The 13,269-nt window shown below is 57.1% G+C and overlaps 1 protein-coding gene across 2 annotated transcripts in view; it reads right to left on the bottom strand.

Moving 5' to 3' along the window:
• Gpr161 (G protein-coupled receptor 161) overlaps positions 1–13,058 on the bottom strand; it is a 36,748-nt gene extending 23,690 nt beyond the window's left edge. Inside the window, exons 1-2 of one of the 2 annotated variants that reach the window (XM_026405262.2) lie at positions 12,671–13,058; positions 11,019–11,132 (exon numbers count right to left, since the gene is read on the bottom strand). The gene's annotated coding sequence lies outside the window, so the exon portion shown is untranslated. Of the gene's footprint in view, positions 1–11,018; positions 11,133–12,067; positions 12,158–12,670 lie in introns of those variants that run through there. The other variant, XM_026405261.2, reaches the window with a different exon arrangement.
• Positions 13,059–13,269: the final 211 nt, after the last annotated feature.

Raw genomic sequence — 13,269 nt, 5'->3', positions numbered from 1 at the left:
TGAGAGCCAAGGTGAGCTTACCCTCTGCCCTTTTCCTTTTTTTCATACTGGGCATCTGACCCAGGGGCGCTTACCACTGACCCACACCCCCAGCTCTGCTTTGTATTTTATTTAGGGACAGGGTCTAACTTAATTGCTGAGTGCCTCACTTTTTGCTGAGGCTGACTTTGAACTCGCCATCCTCCTGTCTCAGCCTCCCAAGCTGCTGGGATGACTGATGTGCACCACTGGGCCCAGTTCCCCATTCCTTTTAATTTTTTATTTTGAGACAGGGTCTTGCTGAGGGTCTTGCTAAGTGACTGAGGCTGGCCTCAAACTTGCAATCATCCTGTTTCAGCCTCCCAACTTACTGGGAGCCTGTCATCATGAACGGCAGCACCAACATGGACAGCAAGAAGCTGGACAGAGCATGCACAACTGTGCTGGCTTTTTTGATTTTTGGCAGTGCTGGGGGTCATACCCAGGGACTCAACGTGTACTAGGTAAGTGCTCTACCCCTGAACTACATGCTCAGTCCCAAACCTTTTTTCCTTAGAAGTTGATTATCTCAGGTATTTCATTATAGTAACAGAAAGATGACTCACAACCGGCCTATCCATTTTCCCAAAGCCAGTTATTCAAAACCTTTAATGTGCTTAAGAATCACCTGATGTACCAATTCAAAAAGCCAGTTTTTAGGTGCCACCACTACAGATTCCTGTCCTGGAGATCAGGTACAGCTGGGAATCTGCACTTTGAGCAAGCCAGTGGGCGCAGTGACCCCATTACAAGTGTCCATGGGGGACACTGCAGAGTGCTGCTTTAGGCTCTGCTTCTCGGGGGGATACTGAACTGAAGAGGTGGCACCACCTCGGAGCCACCAGAGGTGCAGAAACTCAGAGCCACTCTGACCCACAGAATCAAAGTCTGCACTTGGGCCCCGTCCTCAGCTGATTCCTGCACCCGTGGGACCAGATCACGGCAGGAGCAGTTCTGGCTTCCCCAAGCAGCGGTCACGTACAGTCCGCGGGGGACGCTGCACCGCTCTCAGCAGCCATGGGAGGGAGGACGAGGACCGGGCACTGACCGCAGGTGGGTCAGCAGAGGCCCATCTGAGGCCTTGCCCATAGACGGCGAGGTGCAGACTCTGCGCTCAGGAAAGGGGCTCGGGATCCCGGCTGCCACTCAAGCCTCACACAGCTCCACGTCAGATCCCACAGACTCAAGTTCCCCCAAAACTTTCATCTACTTCAGTCAGCCGAAAAGCCCTTTCCCCACCTGCTCTCCTTCTCCACAGACAGAGGACACCAGGAAGAAGCAAAGACAGTGTCCTGCAAGCCACATGACAGAACCCCGGGGCCCAAACCGCCTCCACTTAGCCGCAGGACAACCCCCTTCCTGGCGGGCCTGTGGCTCTGTCCCAAGACCCATGGCCACAGGAGCCCACAGGGGAAGAAGCAGGCCTGCCCCTGGCAGGGGTCACAACACCTGCTGGACAGCTGCCCTGCAGAGGGCCCATCTGCCCACGCTGCTCCAGGCTGCACCAAGCAGTGGCCTCCCCGCTCAGAAGGACCGACCAGTCCCTGGGGATGTCTGCCTCCCACCCTCTACTCATCCGTGGCCCCTGATGTTAGTCCTTCATCTCTGATGTAAGTTGCAAATGCTTCTCTGGTCTGGTCAGGGTAGGCCCAGGGGGGCCACCTTCTCCATGATCGGGACAGTCTCCTTCCGGGTCACTCTAGGAAAGCATTTCTTGTACTTCATGTAAGTGTGTGGTCTACAAAGACCCAAGTTAATACATCCACGGATTTCTGGGAAGGCAGATGTCCCCCATCTTGAACATATGGAATCGATGTTTCTCAGCCTAAGTACAAAACATTATTTCTACCAAATTTTATTTTGTACACTCAGCTCCTGATTCCAGGCTGTTAAAACCCTCTGCATGTTGATTTCGGTTTCCCAACTTCTTCGTCGTTACTCTGGCTTTGCACCACGAGTAGACTCCATAAGGGCACTGCCCACCCGTGTCTTTGGAAGTTGTTCCTGTAATTGGCAAGCTCTGGATTTTGTGGGCTCTTATAACTAAATTATTAATTGGTACTCAAAATAAAGCTTCCACATAAGCCTGTTACTCCAGACTTGCCTTGCACAGGGGGAACAGCGCGATCAGAGAAAGAGACAAAGGAAAAACTGTCAGAAAACATTTGCAACTCACACCACAGATAAAGGACCAATCACTCTAATTTGTAAAGAATCCCTTCAAAATCCAAGAGTACAGGGCTGGGGTTGGGGCTCAGTGGTGGACGGGTCAAGAGCGCAGTCGGCACGGGCTCTGCAGCCAGCCCACGGCTGTGCATCCACGTCCCCCCTCAGTGCGTCCATCCCAGAGTAGGGGCTTCGGCCCAGCCTGACCTGGGCCAGGTCCGGGCTTCTCACCACCAGCCCCCCCGCCCGCCCCCCACGGGCTGGCTGCAGCTGCGTCCCCCTCCATTCTGCTTTCACCTCTGGGCCGGCCCCGTGGACTGTCCCCTACTTGTGGATGGATTAACCAGCCTTTAGCAAGTCGGACACATTTCAGTGAGACACAGTCTCTCCTGGGCACCTAGGGGCCTCCCCGGGCCTCCCCAGGGGAGGGAGGGGCTCAGGCCAGGTTTCCACCGCAGGCTCTGGGAAGCCCCTGCCCCGACCCGGGGTCCCAGCCAATCCCAGAGGCGAAAGGCCACTCCCGTGGCCCTGGCACAGCTGCCCGAGTGGCTGGGACGACCCTAAGGCCAAGAGGCTGCTCGGCAGGCCCTGCTCACAGGAGGGCCTGGGGCGCCTGCTTCCCGCGTCCAGTGTGTCCACAACCCACCCACTCTTCACTTCTTCCCCCGGCCTCGCCCATGGCTCCCGCCCTCCAGGAGCTCAGACCCGAAAGCCCAGGTCCTGCTGCCTCCCGTTCTCCCACACCCACTCTGGGCCAGCAACCTGCCCAGAACCTGACCACGTCTGACCACATCTCAGCCGCCACGCGCCAGTCCAGGCTCCGGGTTAGGAGGACAGCTGCCACCAGTCCACCTGCTGAGCCCTCCCCCACTCTGCACAGGTAGCAGACAGAGCCTGACGAGGCAGCCAGCGTGGGGACAGGAACACTGCCCTGCAGAGTTCTTACCTAGACCCGCAGCGCCGACACCCGCTCTCACTCCTGCTCCACGCGCACTGGTCTCACTGTTTCTCCAGACGTCACGCGGGCCTCACCCAGGGCCTCTGCGCTTGCTGACCTGTGCCCAGAATGCCCTCACCCCACATAACTCTGCGGGTCGTTCTCACGCCCAGGTGAGCAAAACCCTCCCAGGGCACGCTGCGCCACTCGTCACCTGGCCTCCCGCACAACACGGCTCGGCCCCTTCAGTAGGTTCTCTGGACAGCACGTGCGAGTGCTCCGGTGTTTATCAGGTTAACCTCTCCCTCTCTCAGCACTGCAGAATCCGTGAGGACGAAGGCGGCCTGGTCTGTGGACACTCTGGTCAGATCTAGGACAGCGGCTCCGCCCAGTGGCGTTCACTGCGTGATGGACAGACGTACAAGGGAACCACAGGAGACCCCTGGACACGGCAGGGTGTCCCGCAGCAGCAGGGCAGGCGCTAGTACTTCCGTCGGTGCCCCTTCTCCTCTCCCCACCAACAGAACTGACCGGCGTGGAGGACCACGGCACCTAGGGAAGGCTTGCAGAGGCTGCTGGCCATCAGGCCCAGCCCACAGGTGTGGAGAGCTGTGGCTTTGGCCCTGTTCCTTCCCGTTCTCCCAGGGGAACTCACACCCACGTGTGACGGTGAGCAGCCATTTTCTGGCTTCGCAGTGGAAGTGTCCCACAGTGCAGACAGAACCCCACAGCAGCCCGAGCCTGGATGAGCTGCGGAGCCGCTGGCCGGCCACGCCAGCCACCCCTACCAGGGTGAGTCCTGCAGCAGTTTCCTTTACACGCTCAGACATACCCCGAGTTCACACACCGTGGGCGTGAGGAGAGCCACGCAGGCGGAGGTGACTGCTGTGTGGCCGGGAAGCGCTGGTGCTGGGGCCTCGCGCCCCATCCGTCGTCCCAGCCCTGACCTGGTCAGCCTTTCCCAGCAGAACCCTAAACAGAATCAGAGATCCTGATGTCGGAAGGAGAGGGCCTCTGGGAACAGCCCCTTAGAAATGAATCGAGCCCCAGCCAATGCTCTGCAAGGGCTCGTCCTGGAGGGTGGAGCTTTCTGAATTGGTGGGTTTCACCACTTAAAATGCCAACTCTCTGTATCAAAGTTTTAAGCAAAATTCATGCCAATCTGTCATAGATTCATCTATATTTTAAAGCAAAGTCCACAAAATGGTAATTTGCATAATGATTCAAGGTCATTAAGTTCCAAGATGCATGGCATTTTGGTTCAGCGAAGACCTGCGCTGTCAATCGGGTGCAGCTCTTTCTTTGGAACCTGGGAGGAGGCTGCAGGAGACCTGCAGCAGCGACCCCTCAGACTGACACAGGCAGTGCCCTCTGGCTAGCACCGACTGTGCCCTGCACGGTGCCCATCTCTTTCCAATGCTGAGCAGTCCCTCTCCCTCAGCAAAGAGTGCTGCTCAGGTGGCAGCAGGTTGAGAGGAGTGTGGAAGGAGATGGTGGCCGTGCAGGGCACAGCTGGTGCTGCACCTGCAGAGAGGTGGGCATGTGGGTGCAGTCGGTGCCAGCAGAGTGTGCTCAAGTGCCAACTCTGCCCATGGAGGAGGGCTGCGTGGGACTGCCCAGGAGGACAGCATCCCCACCCCTGGGCCACCTCGCTTCCCCTTGGATCCACCTCCTCTATGAACCATCCTGCTGCACATCCTCAGGTCAGACGCTCCCAACCGTGGGGGCCGGTGACTGTGAGCGGCCTTCCCGACCAGGACGCCGAGCACTGTCCAAAGACCAACAAGTGACAGGACACAAATCTGCACGTTGCAGAGGTCCACGGATGCTCTTTGGGAAATCCACTTTTTACACTGACATTGATTCAGCTGCTTTTCATAATTAGGCACCTTCTCCAGTTTGGAATACCAAAAAGGGCAGGAGAGGATCCACGGCCCAGAAAGCTCCATCCCCGCGTGAGCCATTCCCGGTCCTGGGCACTCGCCTCCTTTGTCACCGGTTCAAATACCATCAGCCTCAAGGCCACCTGAGGAAGACTTTCTGGAACATTCTACATACAATGACCCTTACTACCCCTACTGGCTACACTCTCCCTTTTATATTTTAGCTATTCTTTCAGAGAAGCGTGTCTTCTCATAGTACGAGGTTCTACTCTAGGCGAGGATGCTTTTCTTCCTTCCAGATGTTGGCAAAAGCTTCCTCAGTTCCCCTCTGAATTCCCAGCAGCACTCTGCTGTTGGGAATATAAATATTTATACTCCCCGACGCACTTAGGTCCACTTAGGCCTGATGTCAATAGAGAGAACGCGGGCTTTGGACTCCTCTCCGAAGCTGGATCGGAATTCCGCGTGACCTTGTGAGTGTCTCTTAACCTCTCTGAGCCTCGGAAGACAGAATTAACGCACTTTCAGGACTGCTGAGGGATGTCTGCGCTAAGGTAGATAAGAGCATCGGCCTAGCGGCGGACAGAAGATAAACCGCAAAATGTTTCAGTGAGTCCCTGAAGACGGGAAGAGAGAACTCAATTCCCTCCCCCCGACTTCAATTTTTAAATAAAGCCAAAGCGGTTTCTCCGACCACTTACCTGGGTGGAAGGGAGAGGGAAGGAGCCTCGCAGGAATGTGACGCTCCGCTGACTCCACTGGGGGCTCAGGGCCCGGGGCTCGAGGTGAGGGAGAGAAGCACTGCCTTGCCCAGCTGAGGCAGGTCCCCCAGGTGCCAGCCTCCCACGACACCTGCACCTGTGCTGGGGGCTGGTGTCCCCTGCTGGCTTTGGCCACATGAGAGAGAATCTCTTCACTCAGCAGAAAAGCTCGAGTGACATGAGTGAAGAAGACCAGGGTGGCGGGGAGCGTCTGAAGACGTCCCAGCAGGAGACTCCAGGGGACATCTGGGAATGACTGGGCACGTTCTGGCTTGTCACACAGCTGCAGGTGGCTGCTAAACACCCTGTGCCCGGGGACAGTCCACGTGGCAAAGGTGAGCAGCCCAAGGTGTCGCTGGTGCCCAGACTACAGGGGAAAGGTCTCCCTGTGAACCTTGGTGGACACGGGGGAAACACAGTGTCCTTCCATACCAAAGGCACCGCCCCAAGGAGGCAAGGGGTGGAGAGCAGGGCGGGAGACCACCCGCACCACCAGGCGGACCAGTAACTGTTCTGTTCACGCCCTCGCACGGCCACGCGAACGCACACCCGTTTCTATAATTTAGAATATCATTTTTAAATGGCTTCTGGGAGAAGTTCTCCCAAGTACATCTTCTCTGACGGCCATGGTGAGACAGATGCAGGAGGAAGGCAGGTGTCCACTCTCTCCCTCCTCGTGGCAGCCACTGCCACTGGTTTCTGGACCCTCCCATATTCTTATCTTCCAGTTAGCCTTCCCCTTCTCATTCCTCACTGAGCGGCCCCAACGATATTCACTGACCCCTACTCTCTGCTCAGCTCCACTCTACAACTGGGGCATAGCATGGAACAAGACATGCCAAAGCTCACATTTAACGAGAGGGGACACCGGCAGGCAGCAAATAATAAAAATGCAGAATAATTCTAGGTCAGCAGGTGCTATGAAGGAAAATAAAACAGGGTGCATTAGCCTGTTTTCTATGGCTACAATGAAATACCTGCAGCTGGGTACTTTATAAAGAAAAGAGGTTTTTAGCTTGCAGTTTTGGAGGCTGGAAATTGCAAACAACACGGCACTGACTTTGATTTGGGGTCCCTGACTGTGTCATGTCATGGTGGGGGGCACCTGGCGGAAGCACATTAGAGAGGAAGAGATGACGTGGAAACTCTGGGACAGGTCACTCTCCAGGGAACTACCAGGGTCCCACTGAATGACACTGATGCCTTCCAGGGGCAGGCCCCCTGTCCTCACTACTTCCTGTGGGGCTGCACCCCTGAGGACCCCAGCCCTGAACATCCCCACACCAGGAACGAGCTTCTAAGACCTGAACTGTAGGGGAGAACCCACCCCACCTACAGCACAGGGTCCGGGAGGGAACGGGTGGGTGGGTTGGGACTGGGCAGTCAGGGAAGGCTCTCAGGAGGCAACACTGGAATGGGGACCAGAAAATGCTGCAAGGGACTTCAGGCTGAGAAAGAGCTCTGTGAAGGTCCCGAGGCCGGGGCGCACGCGGCCTCTCTAACGAGCAAGAAAGAGGGGGAGCTGGAGGAGAGCCGAAGACTCCCCAGACACTGGAGCTGGCACACAGCCGCGTGGCCGCGGGACGGGAAGCCACTCTTCTGCTCTAACAGGGGCTCACACTGCTGCTGGGTGAGGCCTGCACCCAGGAGGCCAGCGAGAGGTGGAGGCTTGGTCGGGTGGCAAGGGGTGACAAGATGCAGCAACCTCCCAGAGCTGAGAGGCCTCCAGGTAGCTCCTTCCTCGGGTCCATCTCCAGACAACAGGACGCCTGAGAGGGTAAGTGCGCTCCCCACAGTCACAGGCCTGATTGCAGCCCATGCCCATGCTTCCTGCTGGCCTTACCCAGCCGCCCCAGCCGTGACGGCAACTTGGAAGACTGGCGGGGAGGGAGCCGCGGAAGGTGGTCCTGGCCAGGTTCCAAATAAAGACCAGACCCAAGGGGCTTCCCTGGCTCTCTGCAGCATGGGACACCCCAACTGCTGTGGTCTCCCTCTGAGACTCCCCCTTCCCGGGTCCTGGTCCTGCTCCAGCCCCCCTCCCTCCCCAGCTCCTCCCCAGTCTCCCTGACCCCCACCATCCTGCCATCTCACTGTGTCTTCTCGGCTCACCCTCAGAGGAGACCAGGAGCAGCCTCCTCAGCTGTCCACCCCACACTCTGCCTTCGCCCTGCGTTTCCTCTGGAGAGCCCCAACTCCACCCACCCACTGCCTCGGTGGACATGGACACATGACCTCTGCCCCCCATCAGCCTCATCCAACTGCCTGTCACTGGGGCAGAGCGGAGGGGCCCAGCAGACCACTGCTGGTGGCCCGGAGAAGACGTTCCAGTGGACAGGCACCTGCAGGTCCCCTTGCCCTCTCGGGGAGCCCGAATGCCAGGGGCCACCTCATGGAGCGTTAGGAAGGTCGACACAGAAGGTGAGAACGTGGGTCCCGAGGAAAGCACTTGAACCCTGAACCCACCAGGAGCCAAGCGTAGTGGGGCCCCTGTGGCAGCCAGTGACCTTCCTGTCGGCGTCAGTCCTTGTGGACTGGCTTTCCTACCTCTTGTCGGAGGAAGGGGCCTTTTGCATGAGATCCCGCCTGTCTCCTGAGCTCCCTCGCTCAGCCCATTAAACCCCAATGACTCCAGACTCGCCATCGACATCCTGGGCAGCACGCCAGCGCCCAGAGTCAAGTCACCCACCTGCTAGATGTCTCCTCCCAGGTGCCACCCGGGCACCCGGAATGAGACTGGTACAAAGCGGAATTCGGCATCTCTGCTTCTACCTTCCCAATAGGCTCTTCTCCATGTTCTTGTCTGTCCTAGAAAAAGCACCACCAACCACCCGGACTCTCCAGACAGACAGCTAGGGTGTCCTCGACGGTCTTGCCAGGTAACCCCAGCAGAGCTACGGCCCCGACTGACACTTTCTGACTGTGTGGCCTTGGGTAGACTAACGAACCCCTCTGAGTCATGAATTTCCACGCAGACTCTCCAGTGGTCTGTTCCACTCCCGTCACAGATGTCCAGGCCACCACTAAATTCTAGCTCACAACTTCGTGCTCACCGCCATCACCCAGCTCAGAGCCTCACCCTCTCCCCGCCATCAGCACCAGATGTTTCCATCCCGTTGTCTTCACTGGCGCCCCCACTCAGTCTGTCCTCCCCACTCTTGCCAGACTGAAGGTTCCGCTCAGCCTGATCACGCACGCCACTCCCCACACCTGCAGAAGGTACTCACTGGGGACACCCTGCCCCTCTGCTGCCCCACCACGCCCTGGCCTCCAAGTGCTCGTGTGGCTGCTCCTGGGCCACCCGGGACGTGCACTGGGCCGTCCAGCCCGCACCACCCTAGCTTCTGCTCTGTGTGCCGGGGAGAGCAGAGAAACCCAAGAAAACAGACTGGCTACAGAAGCCCATGGGCAGACGCAAACCCCATCTACCTGTGGTCCCAGAGCAGAGGGAGACCCACAAAGGAAGGGAAAGCGGCAGTAGTGCAGGATACTGTAGATGCAGAACAGCGGAGACAGGAGAGAGAGGAAGAGCAGATCAGGGAGACTTTGATATAGGGAAATCTGAAATAGGAGACTTCCCTAAACAAGCAGAAAACTTGAAGCCACAAAGAAAAATGACACCGATTTAACATCATAAAAATTAAATAGTTCTGCACCATAAAAGGTACAAGAGGTAAACTGGAAGACATAGAAACAAGATGCCTGATTTACTAACAAGAGGTGAGAATGCAGAAAGAGCCTCACAAATTCATGAAATTCAACAGAAAAATAGACAAATGATTTGACCAAACAATTAGAGAAAATATAAATTGATTCAAGGTTTTTTAAAAAGAGTAAACTTGGAAGACTCTCAGCCTTTAAAATGCACATGACTGATATGGCATAGTCTCCAAGATCTAGATGAAGCTTCTAAAAGTCTATATTATTGAAAGAGGGAAAAAATGAAAGATCCTTCCCCCCCCCCGTAGGTACATGGATTCTCTCTGAAAGAATAAACAAAATCTGGCAAGATTAATTGTATCCCCAAAGGAAAACAGAGGGCTGGTGAACAGGAGGGGAGGGGGATGTTACCTTTCATGAACTTTCAGTGTTGTACCTTTAAAATATACTATCTCCAAACAAGTACTAAACTAAATAAGCTAATTAATTAAATTTCTTTTTCTGCACAATCTCTAAGACATCAATAAATAAAGAGAACTCTGCTTAAATAATAGTTTAAATGTGCATTCTCTTCAACAGCCAATTTCACTGCTAGGAACAATTTCTACCTGGAAAGACTCTCTGCATGCACATAGATCAATAATGGTACAAAGACAGGGTTGGAAACAATCTAAGAGTCCATGGACAGGGAATGTTTAAATAAATTATAATGAATCCATACTATGAAATACTATATTGCCATTAAAAAGAATGAATGAAAACATCTATTACTGATACTGAAAGACTTCCAAGTTATATTGTTAAATTGAAAAAGCAAACCACAGGGCGTTATTATATATGTCCCACATTTATGTATGTTTAAAAGCATATATTCAAAGTATATATCCACTACATTCCGGTTGGTCCCACAGTTATAACTGAAGATAATATTATTGTATTATGTCCTATCTAACCAGGTGTGGTGATGCACACCTGTAATCCCAGTGACTCAGGAGACAGAGGCAGGAGGATTGCAAGTTGAAGGCCAAGGCAATTTAGTGAGACCCTATGTCAAAATAAAATTTAAAAATAGGGCTGGGGTGTAGTTCAGTGGTAGAGCACCCCTGGGTTCAATCCCCAGCACTCTGCGATAAAGTAAAATAAAGAATTGAGTCATGAGGTCAACCCTTCTTTGCGCAGCAGAGCTGATGGCTATCTCTAAGTTGTTGGTTTTCTTTTTTTTCTTAAAGAAAAGCTGCATGAAGACACCATTCCTTCCCTCCAGTCAGCCTTTAAGGCAGTTTGGAAAGACAGTGCTTCCAAAGGGTGGACCAGAAGCTGCCCACCGGCAACCTGCGGCCGGGGCCAGCCTGCGCACACAGTTCAGTTACCCTGTACGTTCTTCAGAATGTTGAGTTAGTTGACAGATTTAAAAATATGGAACTTTTTTCCATAAAAAAAAAAATTCGCAGTTTCTCTGAAACTCTGAGCAGGGAACACTGAGCGTGGAACCCAGAGGGCAGGCGCTTGGGCTGCGTGGGTGGGTGGGCCGTCCTGCGGGGAGCCTCAGCACCACCCTCACTACCTACTGGCGAGGGGTACCCCACAGAACGCTACCTCCTTTGGCTGCCGGTTGGGTCGGTTCCAGTTCAGCCCATTCTGTGTTCCACAACCCAGACGCAGAACGCACGCCCCTCTGACGGCTGGGCGTCCCGTTGCCAGTGCGCGAGCCTGCAACACAGAGAGATGGATTTGGGGTACTCTGAGACCTTGGATTTAGTTTCAAAATGCCAAGAGGGCTTCTTTCTGAGGGGTCACTGTTTCTGGAAGGCAGGGAGAAGTCCTGAGTTCAGGGACCCCCTTGTGAAACCCGAAGGCCAGCAGAGCAGTGCCCAGTCAAAAGTCCTGGCCTCCAGGGCAAGCTGGGCAGTTTCCTTGGCCTCTCCCGAGTCTCAGTCTCCTCGCCCACGAAAGAGCTGGTGGGACGTCAAAGGTCACAGGGCTGTCCTGAGACTGAATCAAGAAGCTGTAGCCGAAAGTGCTTTTCAGCACCTCACAGGTACAAGGAGGCGCCCTCGGAAGAAGTGATGAGCCACGGCTGGCCTCCAGTTAGTGGATGAAGAGCCCTGTCCGGGGCCTTCACCTCTCCACTGGCCTGCGGTGAGCACGCTGTCCAGAGCTCCAGGGGAGGCCGGGGTCCGGAGGCCGGGCCGCACTGGCTGCCGGCTCTACCGGGAAGGGGGCAGGGATGCGGTGAGACCCGCTGGTCTCGGTGTCCTCCCTGGACAGATCCTGCACACTCACACCACCTCCCTACTTCACAGCGGGGGGTCGGAAGACCCGCTGTTGGAGCACTGTGCAAAACGGAGGGAAGGTACAAAGACAAAATGCAGCCTTTCACAGCCCTGAGCGGTGCCACCGCCCGCTGCGTGGTCACTGGGAGCCGACCCATCGGACGCTCCAGACATCACCCCAGCCCTCCAGCCCCCGTTCGCACCCCACGCGCCTTAGGCCGAGCGACCCCGACCCCCAGCCCACCGAATCTTCCGCGAAGTAGATCTGGGGGGCGGAGGCATCCACCCCGGCTCCGGGCGACTCCAGGGCGCTCTCGCCGCCAAGGCTCGGGACACTGAGCCCCTGGTCCCCTCCCAGAGAAGGGGGCTCACCTGTCCTCGCGGATCCCACCGAGGGCCGCGGCCGCCTCGCCCCACGCCCGATCCCGGGGCGGAGTGCGGAGCCCCCGGCCCCGGGGGGCGCGACCCTCCTCGCCGAGTCCGGGCGCGCACCAGCTGTCCCCCTCCCCGAGGACTTGTGGGGGCCCGGGGGCGCCGGGGAAACGGCGGGCTGCACCCGCGGGTGGGTGCGCCTGGGCGGCCCCTGGCCGAGGGAGGGGCGCCCCGGGCCCCACAAAGAGCTGCAGCGCCCCCGGGGCCCGGCGCGGCGGCCGGGGACAGCCTCCGCGGGGACCCTCGCCCGCTCGGCGCGCTGCCCGCGGCGTCCCCTCGGCCCTGGTCCGGCCCGCGCTCTCCCCGGGCCCGGCCGCCGCTCCCTCCCGGGCCGCGCGGGACGCGGGTCTCGGGTTTCAGCTCCGCCCGCCGCCCCACGCGCCCGCCGCCCGGAACTAGGCGGCTGCCCGCGCCCCACGCGCCCGCCGCCCTTTGTCTCCGCGCCTGGTCCCTCCCGCCCCGGCGCCGCGGCCCTTCGGACTCCTCCCGGGCCGGCTGCCGCCCATCCCCGTCCCCCGTCCCCGGGCGTCGCGGGCCGCTCACCTTCCACGCCGACCAGTCGGTGCCGTCCGCCCGGCGCTGGCGGGACCCGGGGACACGGCGCAGGGCCGCCGCCGGCCAGTCCGGCAGGAGGTGGGGGGCCGGTGGTGTAAACCGAGTTACGACGCGGCCGCCTCCCCCCGGACCCGAGGCCTGCTCCCAGGCCACCAGGGCGCCTCCCCCCGTCCCCTGCCGCGCCCCGCTTTTCTGCCTGTCCCCAGCCTCCGGCGTCCCCGACGCATCGGTCTGGGGGTGGGGGGAGTTGAAGCCAGCCGTGCAGCTGCTACGAAAAGAGAAAACAGACCAAAAACCTGAAAACGCAGCCGAACAGTCAGCTAGGAAGTTCCAAAGCCCAGCCCTCAACTCCAGCAGAAAAGGGCTGCCTGCTCTGGGCAGGGCTTCAACTCCCCCGGATCCGTCGGCTTTAATAAACGCATTAATTATGCTCTTGTCTACAGAGTGATACCATCCGTTGGAGCGGCTTCCTTGTTATTATTGGGCCACTGAGGCACCATTTAGAACAATAATTTACTCTCTAGCACCTGCCGAACACCCAGACTGCTTAAGGGACAATCGGGATAATGAGGAGGAAAAAAGGAAAC

Source organism: Urocitellus parryii, chromosome 9 (genome assembly GCF_045843805.1).
Source record: "Urocitellus parryii isolate mUroPar1 chromosome 9, mUroPar1.hap1, whole genome shotgun sequence".
Classification (NCBI taxonomy): domain Eukaryota; kingdom Metazoa; phylum Chordata; class Mammalia; order Rodentia; family Sciuridae; genus Urocitellus; species Urocitellus parryii.
The sequence above is the reverse complement of the archived record's forward strand: the minus strand, read 5'-3'. Positions and strand labels throughout refer to the sequence as shown.